The sequence below is a fragment of the Nicotiana tabacum genome, chromosome 6 (assembly GCF_000715075.1).
Source record: "Nicotiana tabacum cultivar K326 chromosome 6, ASM71507v2, whole genome shotgun sequence".
In the NCBI taxonomy this organism is placed as follows: Eukaryota; Viridiplantae; Streptophyta; class Magnoliopsida; order Solanales; family Solanaceae; genus Nicotiana; species Nicotiana tabacum.
Genome location: NC_134085.1, coordinates 67,852,936 through 67,876,337, shown reverse-complemented (window position 1 = coordinate 67,876,337; position 23,402 = coordinate 67,852,936).

The following is a 23,402-nucleotide window of genomic DNA, read 5'->3' as shown; positions in this document are numbered from 1 at the left end:
ACTCAATCCTAAATTAAAAGAGAAAAATCAATAACCTAAATATAAAAGGCAAAAGTGTAAAAATGAATCATTTTTTGTGGTTTTCAAATTTTTATAAAGCAAATAATTATTGGTTAATTCTAAAAATATAAAAACAAATCCTTAATGCAATGCATGATATTTTTGGTATTTTTCATAATTAAAATAAAAATTAAACGTGCACAAAAATGCAAACAATTAATAAAATCCTACAAAAATCCAATAAAATGGCAGATAATTGGAAAAATCTATTTTCTTGGATTTTATAGGAGCAATTCATATAGGGCAAAAATCACGTGCTCACACATACCGCGGTCGCACTTCTTTTTGTGTGGACCGTGCGAGTGAGTTCCGAGGCCTGCAACCCTTCTGGACCTGCTACAACTATGATTTTTTGCCTAAAACATCCCGGAACCTACACGGAACCTACCCGGAACTCCTGGAACTTCAAACCAATTGTACCAACACATCCCATGACATCGTTCAAACTTGTTCAAAACTTCGGAACGCTCACAACAACATCAACCACCAATTTAACATAGGATTCAAGCCTAAGAACTCCAAGAACTCTTAAATTATGCTTTCGATCAAAAAGTCTAACAAATCTCGTCCGAATAACCTAAAATTTTGTACACACATCCCGAATGACACAATGAAGCTACTGTCACTCTCGAAATTCCATTCCGACCCCTATATCAAAATCTCACCTATCATCCGGAACCGCCAAAATATCAACTTCGCCAATTTAAGCCTAAATCTTCTCTACATTTCAAAAACCCATTCCAATCGCGCTCCTAAGTCACAAATCACCTCCCGAAGCTAACCGAACCATCAGAACTCACTTTCGAGCCTTCTAACACATAAGTCAACATCCGGTTGACTTTTCCAACTTAAGCCTTCTTAAAAGAGACTAAGTATCTCATTTCTTACCAAATCCTCTCCGAACTCGAACTAATCAACCCGATCACATAAAACATGGATAACGAAGTATAAAGAAGCTAAAATAGGGGAAAACGGAGCGGTAACTCAAGAGACGACTGGCCGGGTCGTCACATCCTCCCCAACTTAAACAAACGTTCGTCTTTGAACCAGTCAAGAAACATACCTGAAGCCTTAAACAGGTGAGGATATCTGCTCCGCATCTCCCGCTCGGTCTCCCAGTTAGCCTCCTCCACGGGCCAACCTCTCCACTATACTTTCACTGAAGCTATATCCTTTGACCTCAACTTTCGAACCTGACGACCCAAAATTGCTACTAGCTCCACATCATAGGTCAAATCATCATCCAACTGAACCGTGTTGAAGTCCAAAACATGAGACGGATTCCCACTATACTTCTGGAGAATAGAAACATGAAATACCGGATGCACACTCGACAGGCTGGGTGGCAAAGCAAGCTCATAAGCCACCTCCCCAATCCTCCGAAGCACCTCAAAAGGCCCAATGAACCGCGGACTCAATTTTCCTTTCTTCCCAAATCTCAGAACCCCTTCATAGGCGAAACCTTCAGCAAGACCTTCTCAGCAAATTATGTAGGACACATTTTGAACCTTCCGATCCGCATAACTCTTCTGTCGCGACTGCATTGTACGAAGCCTCTCCTTAATCACCTTTACCTTCTCTAAGGCATCCTGAACCAAATCTGTCCCCAATAGCCTAGCCTCGTCGGGCTCGAACCAACCAACTGGAGATCTACACCGCCTCCCATACAAAGCCTCATATAGAGCCATATGAATCCTCAACTGGTAGCTGTTATTGTAAGCAAACTCTGCAAGCGGTAGAAACTTATCCCATGATCCTCCGAAATGAATAACACAAGCACACAACATGTCCTCCAATATCTGAATAGTACGCTCGGACTGCGAGTCCGTCTGAGGGTGAAAAGTTGTGCTCAACTCCACCCGAGTACCCAACTCTCGCTGAATAGACTTCCAAAACTGGGAAGTAAACTGCGTACCCTGATCTGAAATGATAGAAACTGGAACACCATGCAGTGAAACAATCTCTCGGATATATAACTCTACTAATCGCTCTGAAGAATAGGTAGTACAGATAGGAATGAAGTGCACGGACTTGGTCAGCCGATCCACAATCACCCAAATAGCATCGAACTTCTTCAAAGTCCGTGGAAGTCCAACAACAAAGTCCATAGTGATTCTCTCCCACTTCTACTGAAGAACAACCATCTGCTGAAGTAAGCCACCCGGTCTCTAATGCTCATATTTCACCTGCTGACAATTGAGACACCGAGCTACAAATCCCACAATATCTTTCTTCATTCTTCTCCACCAATAGTGCTGCCTCAAATCCTGGTACATCTTCGCGGCACCCGGATGAATAGAATACCGCGAGCTATGGGCCTCCTCCAGAATCAACTCTCTCAGCCCATCCACATTGGGCACACAAATTTGACCCTACATCCTCTACACCCCATCATCACCGATGGTCACATCTTTGGCATCATCATGCTGAACTCTATCCTTAAGGACAAGAAAATGCGGGTCATCATACTGGCACTCTTTGATGCAATCAAATAAGGAAGACCGAGAAACAACGCAAGCCAACACCCGACTGGGCTCCGAAATATCCAACCTTACGAACTGATTGGCCAAAGCCTGAACATCAATTGCAAGGGGTCTCTCCATAACTAGAATATATTACAAACTCCCCATACTCACTGCCTTTTGGCTCAAAGCATCGGCCACCACATTGGCCTTGCTCGGATGGTACAATATAGTGATATCATAATCCTTAAGCAACTCCAACCATCTCCGCTACCTCAAATTAAGATCCTTTTGTTTGAACAAATGCTGAAGACTGCGATGATCAGTGAACACCTCACAAGATACGCCATACAAGTAATGCCTCCAAATTTTCAATGCATGAACTATGGCAGCCAACTCCAAATCATGAACGGGGTAGTTCTTCTCATGGGCCTTCAACTGACGAGAAGCATACGCAATAACTCTACCCTACTACATCAATACACAACCAATCCCAACTTTCGAAGCATCACAATACACGGTATATCAACCTAAAGCTAATGGCAAGACCAATACTAGAGTTGTGGTCAAAGCCGTCTTGAGCTTCTGAAAGCTCTCCTCACACCCGTCCGACCACACGAATGAAACACCTTTCTGAGTCAATTTGGTCAAGGGCAATGCGACAAATGAGAATCACTGAACAAACCGACGATAATAGCTTGCCAACCCAAGAAAGCTACGAATCTCTATGGCTGAGGATGGTCTAGGCCAACTCTGAACCGCCTCAATCTTCTTTGGATCAACCTGAATACCCTCGCTGGACACCACACGCCCTAAGAAAGCCACTGAACTGAGCCAAAACTCACACTTGGAGAATTTTGCATAAAGCTTCTCCTCCCTCGATCTCTGCAATACAACTCGCAAATGCTCTGCGTGCTCCTCTTGACTACACGAGTAGACCAGGATATCATCAATGAATACTATAACGAACGAATAAAGATAAGGCCGGAACACGCTGTTCATCAAATGCATGAACACTGCTGGGGAATTGGTTAGCCCGAAAGACATCACAAGGAACTCATAATGACCATATCTGGTCCTAAAAGCAGTCTTAAGAACATCTGACTCCCTATTCTTCAACTGGTGATAGCCTGAATGGAGATCAATCTTGGAGAACACTCTCGCTCCCTGAAGCTGGTCAAATAAATCATCAATGCGAGGCAATGGATACTTGTTCTTAATTGTTACCTTGTTCAATTGCCTATAATCGATGCACATTCTCATTGTGCCATCCTTCTTCTTCACAAACAAAATCGGCGCACCCTAAGGTGACACACTAGGCTGAATGAACCCCTTATCTAGGAGTTCCTGAAGTTGTTCCTTCAATTCTTTCAACTCCACTGGTGCCATACGATATGGCAGAATAGAAATGGGCTGAGTGCCCGACACCAGGTCAATACCAAAATCAATATCCCTGTCCGGTGACATGCCCGACAGGTCTGCATGAAACAAATCGAGAAAATCCCTCACAACTGGGACAAAATCAATACTAGGAGTCTCAGCTCCAACATCCCTCACAAATGCTAGATATGAAAGGCAACCTTTCCCAACCATATGCTGGGCCTTCAAGAAAGAGATCACTATACTAGGAACATAATCAGTCACACCATGCCACTCGATCTGTGGTACACCCGGCATAGCTAAAGTGACGGTCTTAGAATGACAGTCTAGAATAGCATGATAGGGAGATAACCAATTCATGCCCAAAATGACATCGAAATCCACCATGCTCAATAGTAATAGATCCACTCGGGTCTCCAGACCCCCAATAGTCACCACACATGACCTGTACACACGGTCTACAATAACAGTATCGCCCACCGGGGTAGATACATGAACAGGTAAAGCAAGAAACTCATGGGGCATACCCAAATAATGAGCAAAATATGATGACACATAAGAAAAGGTGGAACCGTGGTCAAATAATATAGAGGCATCCCTGTGGCAGACTGAAATAATACATGTAATGACAACATCTGAAGCAATGGCGTCTGGCCTGCTTGGAAGTGCATGAAACGGGCTTGAACGCCCCCTGATTGACCTCTCCCTCTAGGGTGACCCTTGGTTGCCTGACCTCCACCCCTAGCTAGCTGGGCGGGTGGTAAAGTAACTGGAGCAGAAGTCAAGGGCTGACCCCTCTGTTGGGACGAACTAGCAACACGACGAGGACACTGCCTCCACACATGCCCAAACTCTCCACACTCAAAACAACTCCCAGGTGCTGGAGAAGGGAACTGAAGGGAACCCCTCACACCGGAGTGACTAGCTGACACACTCGGCATAGAAGAACCCTGAGCTGACGAGGCACGAGATGAACTCTGAGCTGGGAGGATACTAAGTGATGATTGGCCCTGCTGAGTACCGTGATAACCATGACCCGAAGATGCCCCACTATAACCTGTGCGGGCTTACTGAGCAGGCCTGAAAGAACGACCTCTACCATACTGGAACTGGCCCCTTGAAGGAGCACCACTATAACTGCCAGATCCTCGAGGCCTCTTGGCCTCCCTATCCTCCTGATCCTAACGGCGAACCATCTCAATATTGCGAGCGATATCAACCACTCCTCGAACGTAGCACCCAACACTCTCTCTAGTCATCAGAATATGGAGATGGTAGTTAAGGCCATCAACAAATCTCCTGATCCTCTCACGATCTGTCGGAACCATCCAGACGGCATGGCGAGCCAACTCAGCAAACCTCGACTCATACTCTAACACAACCATATCCCCCTGTCTCAACCATAAAACTATCTATGCAACTCCTTTCTGCAAGACTGCGACACATACTTCTCTAAGAAGAGAACGGAGAACTCATGCCAAGTAAGGGGCGCTGCTCTAACCGGCCTAAGCCTCTCATACGCCTCCTACCAAGTGAAGGTAGCCCCAGAAAACTGAAAGGTAGTAAATGCCACACCACTAGACTCAAGAATCCCTGCTGTACGGAGCATCCGCTGGCACTTATCCAAGAAACCCTGGGCATCCTCGCCCTCTGCTCCGCTAAATGTCGGAGGCTGGAGTCTACCAAACCTTTCAAGATGATGCTGTTTATCATCTAGCATAACTGGCACAACAAACTCCTGAGCTGGTGCAACTTGCTGGGCTGGAGGTTCCCCCGGCGTCTGAAGTCCCTGCACTACCTGCTCAAGTGTGCGAGCAGCGGGGGTCTGATTGCCTCCTCCGACCTATGAAGTAGCTGCTGCTGTAGTGGCTGAAACTGCCTGAGCTAGTCCAGTGCAAACTGATAAGATCTGTGACAAGGCCTCCTGAATACCCGAAATCACGATGGGCACAACTGGTGCCTGAACTGGTGCTGCTGGAGCATCCATAGCTGGAGACTTGATCCGGAGCTAGGGCAACTGGTTGATCTAAAGGTGCTGCCCTCGCTGCTTTGCCTCTGCCGCGACCACGGCCGCGTCCACGGCCTCTGGTGGTCTCAGCTAGTGGCACTGGTGGTCGCCCACCTCATCCGGTAGCTCGCGTCCTCACCATCTGTGAGAGAATGGAATAACAGAAGTTTAGTACTTGGACCAACAAGTTCGCACAACAAGAATTTCAAGAATATGAAGTTTTTCCTAAAGGTTCTGCAGCCTCTCGAGGATAAATACAGACATCTTTGTATCGATCCGCGAGACTCTACTAAACCTTCTCATGACTTGTAAGACCTAAGTAACCTAGGCTCTGATACCAACTTGTCACGACCTAATTCCCCGAACCCGGTCGTGATGGCGCCTCTCGTGAAGACAAGGCCAACCAGACCAAAATAGACCACCTCTTATAAACAGTTAAATACCATAAATACTTCTAAAACGTGATATAATAACCATAATTTGCGGAATTAACGATAACAACAGTAGAAACCATCCCGACACAGCCCAAACTGGGGTGTCACAAGTCATGAGCAACTAATAGTTTCGGATACCAGTCTACTAGATACGAAATCCGTTACAGAAGGTCAAAAACATGAAAATAGTAAGATAAGGGAGGTACGGGGGCTGCGGACGCCAACAACTACCTCGTAGTCTCTGAAAAACACTGCTTGGACTGGGAGGATCAGCACTCAGGAGCGGACTCTGCGATGCCTGAATCTGCACACACGGTGCAGGGAGTAATGTGAGTACTCTGACTGAGTGAGTAATAATCATAAATAATGGCTGAAAGCAAGAAAACACATAAAGGCATAAAACAATTCTATATCAAGCAGTAAAATCACTTAAGGTAGTAAATCCATGAAAAAATCAAATGAAGTTCCTTTAAACCAAGTAAAACAAGTAATTTAGCAGGTGAATAACAAGTAGAAATCTGCCCTTCGGGCATAGTAACAATCATTCCGAACATTATCAGCCCCTCGGGCTCACTCTCGGTACAATATCAGCACATAGGGCTCACTCTCATTATAGTATCATCCCCTCGGGCTCACTCTCAAATCAGGATGGGTACCCGCGCTCACTGTGGGGGTGCAGACTCCAGAGAGGGCCCTTACGACCCAAGCGCAATATCAAGCCATCTCGTGGCAATAAAAAGTATCTCAGGCCCTCGGCCTCATATCACTTAGCATATCCTCACATATGGCCCTCGGCCTCACTCAGTCCGAAAATCATCACAAGCCCCTCGGGCATTAGTAAAACAGTAGTTCTCAGCCCAAAACATCATTTAGAAATATCATTTAAGTTCAAATATGAATAAAAGTGGTTGAGTTTGTAAAACAGTAAATATCAACAGAACTGAGTTCAAGTAATAAGTCAAACAATGAGGAATTAGTGATAAAAATCCCCGGAGGGTTCAAATAGTTGGCACGAAGCACAAATATGACAATCCGCCCAAATCATGACGATAATAAATAAGTTTCAGTCAAATACACGGTAAAATCATCAATCGGGACGAACCAAGTCACAATCCCCAGTTGTAAAAGATGCCACGCTCATCACCCAACGCGTATCTCACCTCAATACAGCACTATGATGTGCAATCCGGGGTTTCAAACCCTCAGGACATCATTTACAACCATTACTCACCTCGAACCGGCTAATCTCTAGCTCGCGATGCCTTTGCCCCTCGAATGGGCCTCCACGCGCGTCAAATCTATCCAAAATCAGAACGAATACGTCACAATATGCTAAGGGAACAAAGCCCAAGCGAAAACAATCGAATTATCACAAAATTCCAGAAATTGGTCAAACCCGACCCTCGAGCCCACATCTCGGAATTTGACAAAATTCACAAACTAGAATCCTTATACTCTCACGAGTCTATCCATACGAAAATTATCCAATTCCGATACCATTTTGTCCTTCAAATCATCATTTTATATTTTTGAAAAATTTCACAATTTTCTTCCCAAATTCCATCCCAAATCACGAATTAAATGATGAATTCAATGATAGATTCATGTACTCTAGCCAAATCTGAGTTAGAATCACTTACCCCGATGAATTTCTTGAAAAACCTTCAAAAAATCGCCAAAATCCGAGCTCTCTAGGTCAAAATATCAAATAAAACCCAAAACCTCATATTTATAGAGTACCCCACAGATTTCCACCTCCGTGGGCTGCACAAAATCGACCGCGGTCCGCACAAAAACGACCGCGGCCACACATGCTTTCCTCTGCAGTGTCAGGCTTTAGTATATTGGCTATAACATTTGCTACAGATGTCCAAATTGCAATATCTTTATCTTTCTGGAAACTAGAAACGAAGGGATACATCTTTCATTTTTGAATCATCTCAAAATTCCTTGTAGATCAAAAGATATCAGCTTCTGAAGTAGGACCAACAGAATGTTCTTCACCGTGGCCGCACACCATTTTGTGCGGTCCGCACAACACCTACCGCGGCCGAACTTCATTTTGTGCGGTCTGCACAATACATACTGCAGTCGTACTTCTTTTTGTGCGGACCGCGCGAGTGAGTTCCGAGGCCTGCAACCCTTATAGACTTGCTACAACTATAATTTTCGGCCTAAAACATCCCGGAACCTACCCGGAACTCCTGGAACTTTAAACCAATTGTACCAACACATCCTATGACATTGTTCAAAACTTCAGAATTCTCACTACAACATCAATCACCAATTTAATATAGGATTCAAGCCTAAGAACTCCAAGAGCTCTTAAATTATGCTTTCGATCAAAAAGTCTATCAAATCTCGTCCGAATGACCTAAAATTTTGCACACACATCCCAAATGACACAGTGAAGCTACTGTCACTCTCGAAATTCCATTCCGACCCCTATATCAAAATCTCGCCTATCAACCGGAACCGCCAAAATATCAACTTCGCCAATTTAAGCCTAAATCTTCTCTATAACTCCAAAACTCATTCCGATCGCGCTCTTAAGTCACAAATCACCTCCCGAAGCTAACCGAACCATCGGAACTCACTTCCGTGCCTTCTAACACATAAGTCAACATCCTGTTGACTTTTCTAACTTAAGCCTTCTTAAAAGAGACTAAGTGTCTCATTTCTTACCAAATCCTCTCAGAACTCAAACTAATCAACCTGATCACATAAAACATGGATAACGAAGTGTAAAGAAGCTAAAATAGGGGAAAACGGAGCAGTAACTCATGAGACGACTGGTCGGGTCATCACACAGGGAAGGGAACGTTCTCATCACCCACTAAACCAACAGTGGGGGCAGAAACAAACCTGGCATACCAGCCACGGTCTTTGTCATCTTTAGGGCTAACTAGAATTCTTTTGCTCCTGGCTACTAGTGTAAAACACCATTACAAAAGAGTCTATGGGAGTAAAGGTGAATTAGATGCGGGAAAGTAAAAGGCACACTGGCTGTGTTGGTCGAATACCTCAAACAGGCGACAACCCTCCATATTATTGGGCCAATTTGACCTAAGCAAACATCTAATAAATGGTAGAACTCGAGAATAACAGGATCAATAGCAGGTTTGAATCCCAAAGTGAAAGGGTACTTATAGACAAATGAAAATCCGGTTAAGTAGGAGGTAATTCTTTGATTCGAATTGGGAATAATGATAGGAAAGTCATGATCCCAATGACAGTCTCTACGAACTAAAGAAATCAAACCTTCAGTAATTTGAGTGGGATAGATATCAGTACGGTCTAAAGAAGATACTAGATTTCTAAGAGATTCTCTGTCATTGTAAAAAGATAATTCCACAGGAACTATTTCCTCTACTAAAGGTTCACGAAGACGTTCAGAAGGTTCTTTACCTCTAGAAGAAGATCTTTGTAAAAGAGAACCCCTAGTTCTAGAAGAGGGGCAAAAACTAGGCGAAGGAAGAGAAGAACCACGCAAGGATGAAGATCCCAAATTATGAAGCCTACCTCCTCTTCTGCTCCTACTGGGGACATTAGAGAAGTTATCAACTATAGGGACCCTTCTAGGGTTAGGGTTTGATGAAGACATGACAATACGAGGAAAAAACAAACAAATATTCAAGAACTGAATATTTTGAAAACTTTATGTGATAAAGACAAAGAAGAAAATTATATTTATACTACGAAGCAACTGTCAAAGAAAAAGGAGAACTGATGGAAAAGTCATAATGAGAACTGACGCTTCGTGATTAGTGAAGTTGTGAAAAAGCCCTAAAAAGTGCTGCAATGTTGCAGATCCAGTAGAAGGGTGCCACACATGTAGAGCATTAAATGGAAGTAACAAATGAGGTGTTGATTTTATTATAGCATTAATGGTGACAAAAAATTCCGTTTTAATGAATTCCACTTCCCAAATATTCAATTGATAAATAAATGGCAAGTGGGGGGGACTATCTGTATTGGGAAAAAATTGAGTTTACATATTTAAGTGATTGGAAGATGACGTGTCATGACACGTAGACTGGTCAAAGAGTTATGATTGGCAAAGAGGCACGAGTTGCAACAGATACGAGCAGATGCATAAGAGGAAGCACGAACAGATACTCAAAAGATTCAACGCCCATACCTATTTAAGTCCAAGAATCAAAGGGAATGAATCTGACAGTTCACGGGAGTACAAATACAGTATTTAATGAGCCTTAAATACTAAAAATGTTAGAGAATCTGTATTAAATACAATGATTATGTAACGTAGCATTTAATATTTTTAATTGTCTATATTGGCCTTATTATAACAAAGGCAAAACACATATCTCTAAAATAGCTATAAAAGGGAGAGAATGGATCAATTGTAAGGACACGAAATATTATATGAATAAACCGATTTACTTGCTTTTCTTCTAATTATCTTATTGCTAGCCAAATTACTTTCTTTCATATATACTTTTGATTATCAGTAACCCGAGTTCTTCTAAATTAAAGCTTTGACCGAAATCTCATTTTTTGTTAAACACAGAGCAGCAAGGAAATCAATAGATTAACCACTTCAAACAGGTGAAGAAATAGATTGACAACAGCGAAATTGCAACAAATGACAAACAATAGACAACCCAGCAAATCCAGCACCAAGAACTACACATCTGAGGGGCCTTTGCGAAACAGCAAAATAGCAACAGACAGAGAAGAAGGAAGAAGATGAAGACACCATTTTGGGAGAATAATGTAAAAGGCCCAAACTTGCTGATAATTTCATAGAAAATATAGCTGGGTTTGTTTTTTTTCTTTTTGGAAGGGGAAGGTTTAGGAATGGGGAAAGGATCTGTTCTCTTCTTCTTCTTTTTTTCGGAGAAATAACCATGGGTGCCCGGTTTTTTTAGGGTGGTCTCCTGATGTAGAAGAAGAAGAGGAGCACCATTTGGGAATTTTTTCTAGAGAGGGGATCCCCTTCTGATAGTTAGCTCTTTTTTAAAATGGGGAAGGGATCCTATGAGCCCGTTTGGATTGACTTAAAAAAGTGGCTTTTAAGCACAAGTGCTTAAAATCACTTTTTTAGTGCTGAAGCTTGTTCTCTAAATAAGTAGTTATGTGTTTGGATAATAGTGCCGGAGCTGGAAAAAAGCTATTGAAGTGTTTGGTAAACAAGTGCAAGTAAGCACTTTTTTGTTAAAATGACTGAAATATCCTTAAAGCTGTTAACACACGAAAAATAAGCTTATTACTACAACATCCTTAATGTAAAATTACCCAAATACTGATTAATTTATGTCTTAATTAACTCTAAATTAAATTAATTAGATAAGATTATTTTTAATAAATATAAACTAAATGCCAATAGAATTGTAATATGCTTTTGTTCTGAGTATTCAACTACTAAATAAACTATTTGTTTCTAGAGTGAAATGAAAAAAATGTAATAGAAGTATAAATTAATGCCAATAAAACTAATGCCTCAGCCTTTGCATCGTTTCTTTTTTTTCTATGCTAGTTCTCATATTTGTCTAATATTAGGTAATTAAGGGTTTTATTAATTGCTTATCATAGAAAAATAAAGCAACCTAATTTATTATAATAATATGAAGTATAACTACATTCCCCGTGTTTGTTTCTGCTATTGTAAGTTGTCGGGAGGGTTCATTTTGAATTTTGGAGTGTTTTGGGACACTTAGTCCCTAAATGAGAGTTTAAGCTTTAGAATTTGGACCATAGTCGGAGTAGTGTGAAGACAGTCTCGAAATGAAATTTTGTTAGTTTCGTTAGCTCCTTTGGGTAATTTCGGGCTTAGAGGCGTGTTCGGATTGTGTTTTGGAGGTCCGTAGCTTAATTAGGCTTGAAACGCCGAAAGTTGAATTTTAGAAGTTTCCGGTTTGATAGCGAGATTTTGATATCGGGGTCGGAATGGAATTCTGGAAGTTGGAGTAGGTCCGTCATGTTATTTGGGACGTGTGTGCAAAATTATAGGTCATTCGGACGAGGTTTGATAGACTTTTTGATCGAAAGTGGAATTTAGAAGTTTTGGGAATCCTTATGCTTGGGTTGGAGAGTAATTTGTGGTTGTAGCGTTGTTTGATGTGATTCGAAGGTGGGAATAAGTTCGTATGATGTTTTAGGATTGGTTGGCATATTTGGTTGAGGTCCCGGGGGCCTCAAGAGAATTTCGGGTGCTTAGCGGAAGTTGAAGTGGACTTAGGAAAAATCTAAAGTTGGCTGAATCTGTCATAACCGCACTTGCATGCATGGGACCGCAGGTGCGGGCCCGCAGAAGCGATGGAGAAGATGCAGATGCGGTTGGGCGTTTGATGTTCTGAAGTCGCAGGTGCGAGAGCTAGAGCGCACATGCGATACCGTAGGTGCGGTAGAAGAAGTGCAGGTGCGGCTTGGTGCTTTAAGTGAATTCTCGTAGATGCGCACCTAGGACCACAAGTGCGGGTCCGCAGGTGCGAGAAAATGGCCGCAAATGCGGAAATCCTGGGCCAGAACCTATATAAGGTTTCTGTCACGATTTTGGCCTATTCTTTCACCATTTTATCCGAGAATTTGAGCTTTTGGGAGGTTTTTGAGAGAGGATTCAAGGGAGCTTCAAGGAGGTAAGATTTTTGGAACCCAAACATGTTATTATTGTATTTTTCTACTGATTTGACAAGAAATTTATAGAAGATAAGGGTTACATTTGGGGGTTAGGGTTTGAAATTGGAGACTTGGAATTGGGGATTCGAGGGGTTGTTTGTGGTTCGATTTTCATGTATTTGGTATGTATGAACTCGTGAGAGTGTGAGGATTCTGGTTTTGCGAATTTTATCCAATTCCGAGATGGGGGGCCGGGGGACTTTTTGGGCGATTTTCCTAATTTTGCATATTAGCCTCGAGTTAATTAGTTGAATTAGTTACTTGAAGTTATATTTACATTATGCAATTAATTGAATAGATTTGGGCCATTTGAAGTCGAGTACTCGTGGCAAGAACTTGATATCGAGTTGATTGAGCTAGTTCGAGGTAAGTGGCTTGACTAACCTTGTGTGGGGGAACTCCCCTTAGGATTTGGTATTGTTGATATATGAAATGCCTTGTACGTGAGGTGACGATTGCGTACATGTGCTAATTGTTGAAAATCCTATTTTCATTAAGTAACTATAATTGTGTTTTTCTTCCTTGTTGTACATTACTTGCGATTTAAGCCTACTGTTAGTTTAGGGAAGCATGTCTAAGTGGCTTAATTACTTTACTTGTTCAAACTGCTTATTTGAATTCTGTGTAGCATTCTAGGTTAAAAATACCTATTTTACCTTGGTATGAAATTGAATTGAATTGAATATTCTTCGTGTTGCTGCTGTGTGTTTACTTTGGGACAACGGGACGATATACAGGGAGATCCCCCTACTTGTTTACTTTGGGACTATGGATCGATATTCCGGTAGATCCCCCTACACATTTATGATTGGGACTACGGGACAACACCCGATAGATTCCCCGTACTGGATATTTACTTTTGGACTACGGATTTGGTGTTCTGGGAGTTTCCCTTGCATATTTACGTTTGGGACTACGGGACGGTATCCCGGGAGATCCCCTGTTGCTATTTCTGTGTACTGAGTTAGATTATTTCTGTGTTTTTATTCGTTATAGACTATTAGCACTTTAATTATTTTGTCGCATTCTATATTGTTTTACCTTGTTGTTCATCTATAATCAGTAGGGCCCTGACTTTCCTTGTCACTACCTGACCGAGGTTAGGCTTGGCACTTACTGAGTACCATTGTGGTGTAATCATGCTCTTCCTGTGCATGTTTTTCATGTGCAAATCCAGGTTCTTCGGCTCAACCCTACCATCCTTGAGGCGATGCGATTCTTTAGAGACTTCGAGGTATATCTACCGCGTTCGCAGACCGAGGAGTCCCTCTCCATTCTCTCTTGTAGTTTTAGCCCTTCCGTATTTACTTTGTTTAGACATTCTGGAGTTAGAGCGCTATGTAGTATCCATAGCTTGTGATTTCATAAGATTTCGGGTTTTGGGAGATCTTTTCAGTTGAGATGTGTAATGTATATGCCAAGCAACATCTTAAACGTTTTCATTATGTTTATCCGCAGTTTCTATTAGTTTTTATCTATTGTTTTCATTTTTTCCGCAATTATTAGGCTTACCTAGTTGTAGAGACTAGGTGCCATCACGATAGTTCATGGAGGGCGACCGAGGGTCGTGACACAAATACGGACTCCGACAGAACCTTGAATTGGTACAAGAAATTTTGAATCCATACTTGAACTCAAATGACCTCCATTTTGGAACGAACATCAGAGGACAACACCTCCGATTTTTGAGACATAAGTCAGGAAAAATGAAAAAGGAAAACAAAATATTTTTTCCTTTTTTTGTATAAGGGATGGGGTCGTGGCTGTGGTTTGGGATTTCTGGCTCTGTCGCTGGTGGCTTCGCCACTCGCCGGTGATCAATTTCGGCAAGGCAACAACTCGAGTGAGGAAGCGGCGGATTAAGCTTCAGGGGTGTTGGAGTGGAGGAGTTTGCTGATGGCTGCTTAAGGTGTTTAGGTTTTTGATGGGGTGTGAAGAAGATGAAGGGGGTGTCGTGTGTTTGGTGAGGGTGTGCTGTGTGTGTGTTATCTGCTACTTCTCTAGGTTTTTGTTGTCAAGAAAAGTAGGTGGAAACGGCAGGGGTTCTCAAGACTAGGGTTGGGGTCTGTTTTTGTTTTTAAGAAGAAGAGTCTAGAAGGGTCTCTAGGATTAGCTTAGTGGGTTTCGAGTATTGGGCTTGGATTTATGGGTTAAGTGTCACGTCTTTAGTTGTTAACTAAGTACACGTGCGACACTTGACAACTCGCTCACGATCTTGCACAACTTAATCACGTTCTTGCTATGCTAAGTCAGCCCTACTACACTCATAATCGCTAAGAAATGTTAGAACACATGAGAATTGCCAAAGGAAGCCTTTGTATTATAGAAAACTTGATTGTTTTACTTGGTTAATTACAAATGAATGGCCCCCTTTATATGCTAGTCTCCTAAGGGTTAGTATGTTAATATTAATTGTTGCATAATACCTTATTATTTACAAGTAAGTCCCTTCTCTAGAATTCTCTACATAACTAGAATCTTCCAGGGACTTTCCTAGCAAATCCATAGGTTTCTAGAGTCTTCCTAGGGAAACCTCTATATTTCTCTGGAACCTTCTCACAAGTGTTATTCAAATTTCATATGTAAGCTTCCATATGGAATTAATATATGTCAAATGGCACCTACTTAGCATGATGATGTGGAAGGTCATGACACTCTCCCCCACCCAATTTTGTGCCGCCCTCGGCACAAAGCATCGACACATACGCACGCACCTCTCCTTGGCGTCATCGGAAATCTTTGTCCATTAGCCATGATGCCCTATGAAACAGGTTGCCTTCCCATGTCACAAGGTACTGGTCACCTTTCTTTTTGCCTCATTTGATCTTTGGACGACTAGGAATGATGGCCTCGATCCTCCGCCTATCGGATGCTCCTCCTTGCTCTTGGCCTGAATCTTCCCATGACTCAACCAAGTCTAGTAGCTTCTTAAGCATCGAGTCCATACTTCCACTTCCTATTTTAGCTTCCCTCTATGATCCAACCTTATTGGCAAACTTGAACCCTCTACTTGGTGCATTGTATGAGTCTGATAGCATGCCATCACTTTGTAACTCGCCATCCTTTTCAACTATGTCCGTCCAACATTTCTTGCTGCCACCATGCTCCATTTGCATGGTGCCAAGATAGGCTTTGGAATCCCTTACTTTCGGCTTAGATTCCAAGTGCATCCCTCCAATGTAGGTGGTTTCTCCTGTGTTATTATTATGTGTTTGAGCAAAGTTCCCTATCATTGCTGCAAGCTTCCCCAACTCTGGGCATTCACTTGCCCGATATGACCCTTTGCAGAAGTAGCACCCTCCCTTAAGCACGTACTCCCTACCATTTTCCGGCCCCTTGTCGTTTCTCTTGGACCCCTGTCCGTTATGGGATGGCCCCTTGCCATTACCCTTGTATACCTCGGCTATGCATTTCCCGTTGTCCTCATCATGATCTCCCTCATCCCTCTCGGTGTTGCCTTCTTTGGAATTGGCAGGCTCCATTTTGAACTCAACAAGTGACTAGGCTACTCCGATGGCCCGTTCACGTTGGCTACTTGATATCTTCATTATTTCTGCTTTGCCCAATTTTTCAACACATCCATGAAGTATAAGAGGGAATATTACTTGGACAATGACAAGATTTGCAGCATTAAGGTAGTGAACTCGCGTACATACTCCCGAATTGTGGCCTTTGTCGGAGCTCCCTTAGCTTTTGCTAGTCTGCCACCTCGCGTGCAGCCCGTGCACCACCATACTGGTTTCGCTTAGGGACCTTCTCGTTGATTCCTTCTGCAAGTACCAAGCCCTTAGTAATTCCGGCCATGGTTCCCGACAAAACTTCCTTCTAGCAACCTTTGCTCTGATACCACGTTGTCACGTCCTTAGTTGTTAACTAAGTACACATGCGGCACTTGACAACTCGCTCACGGTCTTGCACAACTTGATCACGTTCTTGTTATGCCAAGTCAGCCCTACTACACTTATGATCGCTAAGAAATGTTAGAACACATGAGAATTGCCAAAGGAAGCTTTTGTATTAGAGAGAACTTGATTGTTTTGCTTGGTTAATTACCAATGAATGGCCCCCTTTATATACTAGTCTCCTAGGGGCTAGTATGTAAATATTAATTGTTGCATAAGTCCCTTATTATTTACAAGTAAGTCCCTTCTCTAGAATTCTCTACATAACTAAAATCTTCCAGGGACTTTCCTAGCAAATCCATAGGTTTCTAGAGTCTTCCTAGGAAAACCTCTATATTTCTCTGGAACCTTCTCACAAGTGTTATTCTATTTCATATGTAACCTTCCACATGACATTAATATATGTCAAATGACACCTACTTAGCATGTGGAAGGTCATGACATAAGGGTCCGAAAATTGGGCCTAAGAAATCGGTTGTTTGAGCCCAAATTTTATTCTTTCTCATTGAACAAGACTAAAACTACTACCCATTTACTAATTAATCCTACTTAAGTAAAATAACTATTAAAATAAAACTAACCATTAAAAAACCTATTTTGGTATTTTTTCAAATATCATACTAAAAGATAAAAATAAAATTAGATTAAAATCTTTGCAAAATTAAAATAGCATTCCTACCAAACTACTAATATTCCTGAAAATAAAGAACTATTTTTTTGTATTTTTGAATTTTATGAAAGGTAGATAAACTAAAAGTAACAAGATAAAATATCAATTACCTAAATGAAAGAAAATATTTTTTGTAATTTTTATTTTTGTGTCAAAATAAAGTAAAAAAAAGTCAAAATTAGTTCAAGTAGCGATATTAGAACTAAATTAAATATTTAAACACTAAAATGAGTAAAAACTTGGGGAGGGTCAAAAATTACATGTATACAGCTGCCCCTCTTTTATAGGAAACACGAAGAGTTTTCAGACAAAGAACGATGAGACAAGTTTTTTTACCCGACCCTTATTTAGAGAGACCAAAAACTAATAGAAAGGAAAATGTGACCGAGCCCTGGTATCTGAGCTGCCTACATATCCTTGGCTATATAGGAATCAGGCCACGTGTACTTCAGAAGTAGGAACAGTGATGGAGTGTACCGAGGTGGAGAGCCGAGTGAGGTTCCGTCGAGGCTTCGGTCCGTGGTACTGTTATTACATCAAAACTCAAAATTAAAAAGACTAACTAAGCCTATCAACTACGAGTTACAAGATTCCTATCTACGAGTCTTTTGAAGCTTGATCTTGAGTCTTGGTTGGTTCTTTATGTGGACTCTGATCTGAATCTTGATGCTTGTTAGTTGCAGGTATTAGTTCATTCTTACACGACTTTTTTAGATCAAGACCGTACATGTAGTGCTCTTGGACTTCAGCCATGTCTTGAGCAGTTCACATCTTTCATCTGCTTCTGCATTTGGATTCACTTCCCTATTTTTTTTATTTTTTTTCTTCTTCTTTGGTCATATCAAACCCCCGAGGCTTCAACCAACTCGTGCTACATCCGATTTGAAACTTGAAATGAATTCCCTCATTCTCCAGGTGGGCGCCTGCTACTACGACAAAACAGACAAAACAAAAGAAACCATTTTTCCCCTTTTTGCACTAGGAAGATTTGTGAGTTGTTAGCAGAACTGTAAATGACCTACATTATTGATGAATGATGCAATTATGAGAGTAAAATTAAAGACTCTACTAGGATGTGTGTCTCCTAGAGATGAAACTTAAATAACCCAAACTAGGAAGTGCGTTTCCTAGATTTGGGATTGAGCTTGCGAAAAACTATAAACTAAGCTTAACTAAAGTAAAAAAGCTGACCCCATTCTCCAAGTGGGACCCCTGATTTCAAGAAAACTAAAGATTGGTAACTTAAGAAAATTAAAAATTGACATTTTTTTTTTCAAATCCAGACTTCCTCTTTTTTTTTAAAGAAATTATTATCCTATGAGAAAATTCATCAGACTAGGTTTTAATCTTAGGAAGAAGATTCATCATACTAAGATTTTTATCCTGGGAGAAAGTTTAATAAGACTAGGATTTCTATCTTAGGAGAAATATTCATCAGACTAGATTACCTATCTTAGGAGAAAAATTCATCAGACTAAGAAGCTTATCCTAGGAGAAAGATTAATCAGACTAGGTATTTTTTTTTGTTATCTTAGGAGAAAGATTCATCAAACTAAGATTTCTACCCTAGGAGAAAGTTCATCAGACTAGATCTTCTATCTTAGGAGAAAGATTCCTCAGACTAAGATTTTGATCCTAGGAGAAAATTCATCAGATTAGGTCCTTTTTTTTGTGATCTCAGGAAAAAGATTCATTAGACTAAGATTTCTATCCTAGGAGAAAATTCATCAGACTAGGTTTCCTATCTTAGGAGAAAAATTCATCAGACTAAGATTTTTATTTGGAGAAAAATCCATCAGACTAAGACTTTTTATCCTAGGAGGAAAAAATTTGAAGATCGGTGGCAAGATTTTATGCACAATAGCACGACAAATACCCTTTGTCGGCTCTTCTCTTCTCTTCTTTTTTTCATTTTTTTTGGAACCACTTTCCTTGGACTGCTTTGTTCCTATTTCAAACAAAAAAAATTTGTCAGTTTTAAAAGGTGGTGGTCGGTTTGTGGCCTTGACGTCTTTGGCAGTTTGGCTTTGTGTCCATTCTCTTTTAGAAGACCGACTACATTGGTAGTTGACTGCACTGTTGAGAGACTTTGTTGTTGCTTTCAAGGGACCTTTACTCCTTATATCAGTCCTAATTGTTTCACTCCCAATACCATTGTATTTTTTTGGTTCAATCAGCCTTATCCTAACTAGAGATCTTTGCTCAGGTGACCTTTTCTGATATCTTCAATGACTTCCTACTTTTGAGCAATTTGTTTATTAGAGAGAATCATAAGTTATCTTTGCTTGCGCCAAGTAGGCTGACAAGAGTCTTTTGGGGAAGCCTTTGCATGAATCCTCAAGGCATGTTGACAGTAACAACTGAGTGTACTCGCCAAATTTTCTTTGTACAACTGAAAAGCTGGTAGCAGATTTTGAAATCTTTTCTTGCTTGTTTTGAGAAGGGTTGACTCAGAGTGAGGGCACAATGATGCAAAGAAGTAGTATTAACAAGAAATGCCCCTACCGGGAAGGACAAAAGGAGGAGTTTTTTTTAATAACTAGCCTTAATGATCATAACATGCATTTTGGACTTAACGGCCGATCTATCAAACTGACCAAATCTTCCCTTTTACCATTCTTATGACTTTGAAGTCGGGCTTGTTCGTGCCAATCCTTTGCATCAGCTTCACGACTCACTTTCGTGCCCCGAAGGGTTTTCACCATTAACTCTCTCATCTCTGTTTATCATCGCCTTACAGTGTCCATGAAGGTTTTTACTAGCAAGACTCTCTCATTTTTTCTCTCTCTTTTTTTCTGTTGCTTTCTTGAGCAACTTGACAGTGTTCTATGTTGTGTGACAATTGCTACTCATTGCATGTGTCTCTTGGCATTCTTGAAAGCATATCGGAAAGTCTTTATTTGGAAGGTTTTTGGATAGGGTTGGAAAGAAAGGATGGCATGAAGGCTCAAAGTAGACTCAAAATGAAGGGTTGTAGACTTACAACACTTAGAATAGACTCTTTCAAAAGTAAAATAAAATCTTTGTCCCAGTTTCAGATACTAAGGATTTTTTTTTTGGATTTTTTTGACTCTTATTTGGTTGGACCGAACCGTGTAAGGCTGCCTACGTATCTTTTTTTTAAAGGAATCAGGTCGAACGTAGTTCAAACACCTGACCTAACTATAATTTTTTTTAATCTTTTCTTTCTGTTTTTTTTTTTTTTTTTTTTCAAAACAAGTTGCCCACATGGACCTTTGACATTTTTTTTGAACTTTCTAAGAATTGCCCCAGTTTGTACTCTTGGGACATGGATTTTTCTTTTCTTTTTCTTTTTTTTGACTCTTGACTCTAGACTTGATTCCAAAAGAGGGTGGTCAAAGAAAATAACACATGCTCAAAAGGGGTAGCGAAGGATATAAAGTGTTTGGATAAGAGAAAAAGGGCCTTCCGGCCTCGAGAACGCAAACATAGTATCATTTCACAATCACGACATTGATGAATATGTTTATCTTCTTGATGTGTCGTAGTCGAAGGACACTTTCCATCCATTAGTGTCAAACTTTCCAATAAACTTTAATTGATTTTTTCTCAAGCCCGACCTTCACAATGATTTGAAGGTAAAGATCATTAACATCCATGGGTGTGACTATTCTAGTTCCACATGAATTTGAATCGAGCTTAATTCCAAAGTGTTTCACTCTTTATTCAGTCTCAAAAAGTGTCTTTTTCTCAGTAATCCAATTCTAGATTAAATCATTTTTCTATGATCTAGCAAAAATTTCCGCATACATGTCATGTCACTAAAACTAGCGGCGAAAGAACTAAGCATTGAATGACATAAAAAGACAAAATTTATTTCATTGAGTAAAGGATGGAAGGGTTTAACAATAAGAAAAACGAACTAAAATCCAAATTACAACCTTGAAATAACCCAGACACTGAAAATAGCAATAGAACAAACAGACTGGACTCACACATACAAAATAAAGGGATAGAAGAGTTTGACTCAATAAAACAAATAAAATCTGGATCACGACCCTGAAATAATCCAGATAATAGAAAAAACATCAAAACAAGCTACCAAGATTCTTTACTAGAGAGGAGGGAATGACTTTTAAATTGCTAAAGCTTGACATTTAGCCACCAATTTGCTCATCAGAATCACCAGTGCCTTCTCCAATTTCAATCAGTTTTTCCTGGATCATCCTTTCTATTTCTCTTTTCAAATCCCGATAGCTTTCAACATCGTTCCCCTGGGCATTGGAATGGTATTCACACCTTTTAGAAGGGTCAAAGCTTCTTTCACGTGGGTCCACATGATTTGGAGGAATGAGTGCAATCATGTCATAATGGTTTAACCTCTCAAATAAGCTTGCATAGGACTCTCCTATTGGTGTAAAATTATCTTTCAACATTTGTTCCCCTCTATACCCCTGGCTTGGATGTAGGTTATAGGGCACTTAAAAATTTTGTGGAGGCTGGTGGAGATTGCACTTGCCTTCTAGGGTGTCTAGGTGGATGGGAAACATACTGGGGTGGAGCAACAGAGTATTATGGGTTCTGAGGTGGATAGTAGTGCTCAATGGAATCATTGAAAAACAGATGAGGCTGGTCATACCTTCGAGATGTTCTCCTAGGACCTCTTCTAAACCCTGATGTCATCATGATTTCTTCAACCTTCTCATTCGTGTCACTAAAATTACCAGATTCAATTTGGACAGACTGACTTGCAGCTTTGAGATCTGCTTGACTTATAATTCTGTTTGTCTTAAGACCAATCTCTACCATTTCTCCTATTTTGATTGCTTTCGAGAGGGATTTGCCAACTGCGGACATCATGTTTTGAAAGTAATCTGGCTCTTGCGCCGTAAGGAATACAATGATTAGCTCGTGGTCATCCATGGGTGGCTTAACTCTAGCCGCTTTCTCTCTCCATTTAATGGCATATTCCTTGAAACTTTCAGCTGGTTTCTTCTTCAGGTTTGAAAGGGAATGTTGTATTGGAATTGTCTGACAAAGGCCTGGGCCATGTCATCCCAGACATACCAGCGAGATGTGTCTTTATCAATAAACCATTCAGAGGCTACCCCCATAAGGCTCTCCCCAAAATAAACCATTAGTAATTCTTCATTTCCTCTCGCACCTCTTAGCTGATTGAAATACCTTTTCAAATGGGCTATGAGGTCTCCATGTCCATTATACTTTTCAAATTTGGGAGTCTTGAAACCAAAAGCCAAACGGACATCGGGGAACATACATAGATCCTTGAAGGCAATACTCTTCTGACCTGCCAACCCTTGCATATTTTTCAACTGTTGTTCTAAGCTTTTCACTCTTTGGGTCATTTCTTCCTATGCCATCTTTTGGGAAGGCTTCTCAATCTTTGCAGGAAAATCAAATAGGTATGAGTGGTACTTAGGAGAGTGGTACTGTTCTTGCTGGGTAGCAGATTGTGACTCATGAGTTTTCCTCTACACCACCGTCAGTTGTGGGACAATGAAGACAGGCATAACAACAGTGGTTGTCTGATTGGATGTCAATGGCACACTTTGGGAGCGCGCAACAGAAGTTTCAGCTGTAGCGTACAATTGGGATAATGATTGAATCCAGGTGGGTAGGATTGATCAGACAATGAGACTGGAATGGCAGTAGTCGAGGTGGGTGTGAACTCTGGGAAACCATGAGAAGAAAAGGGCGGTCCTTGGCCATTAGCCCATGCTTGGCACATTTCAGTCATTTGCTGCTTTAGTACCCTATTTTCCTCAACCATATTAGACTTTTGCAAAACCCTCCGACCCTGAGTCTATTGAACACTAGTAACAGCTTCGACGTCAATTGTCATTGGCATTTTTCCCTTGGATCTTG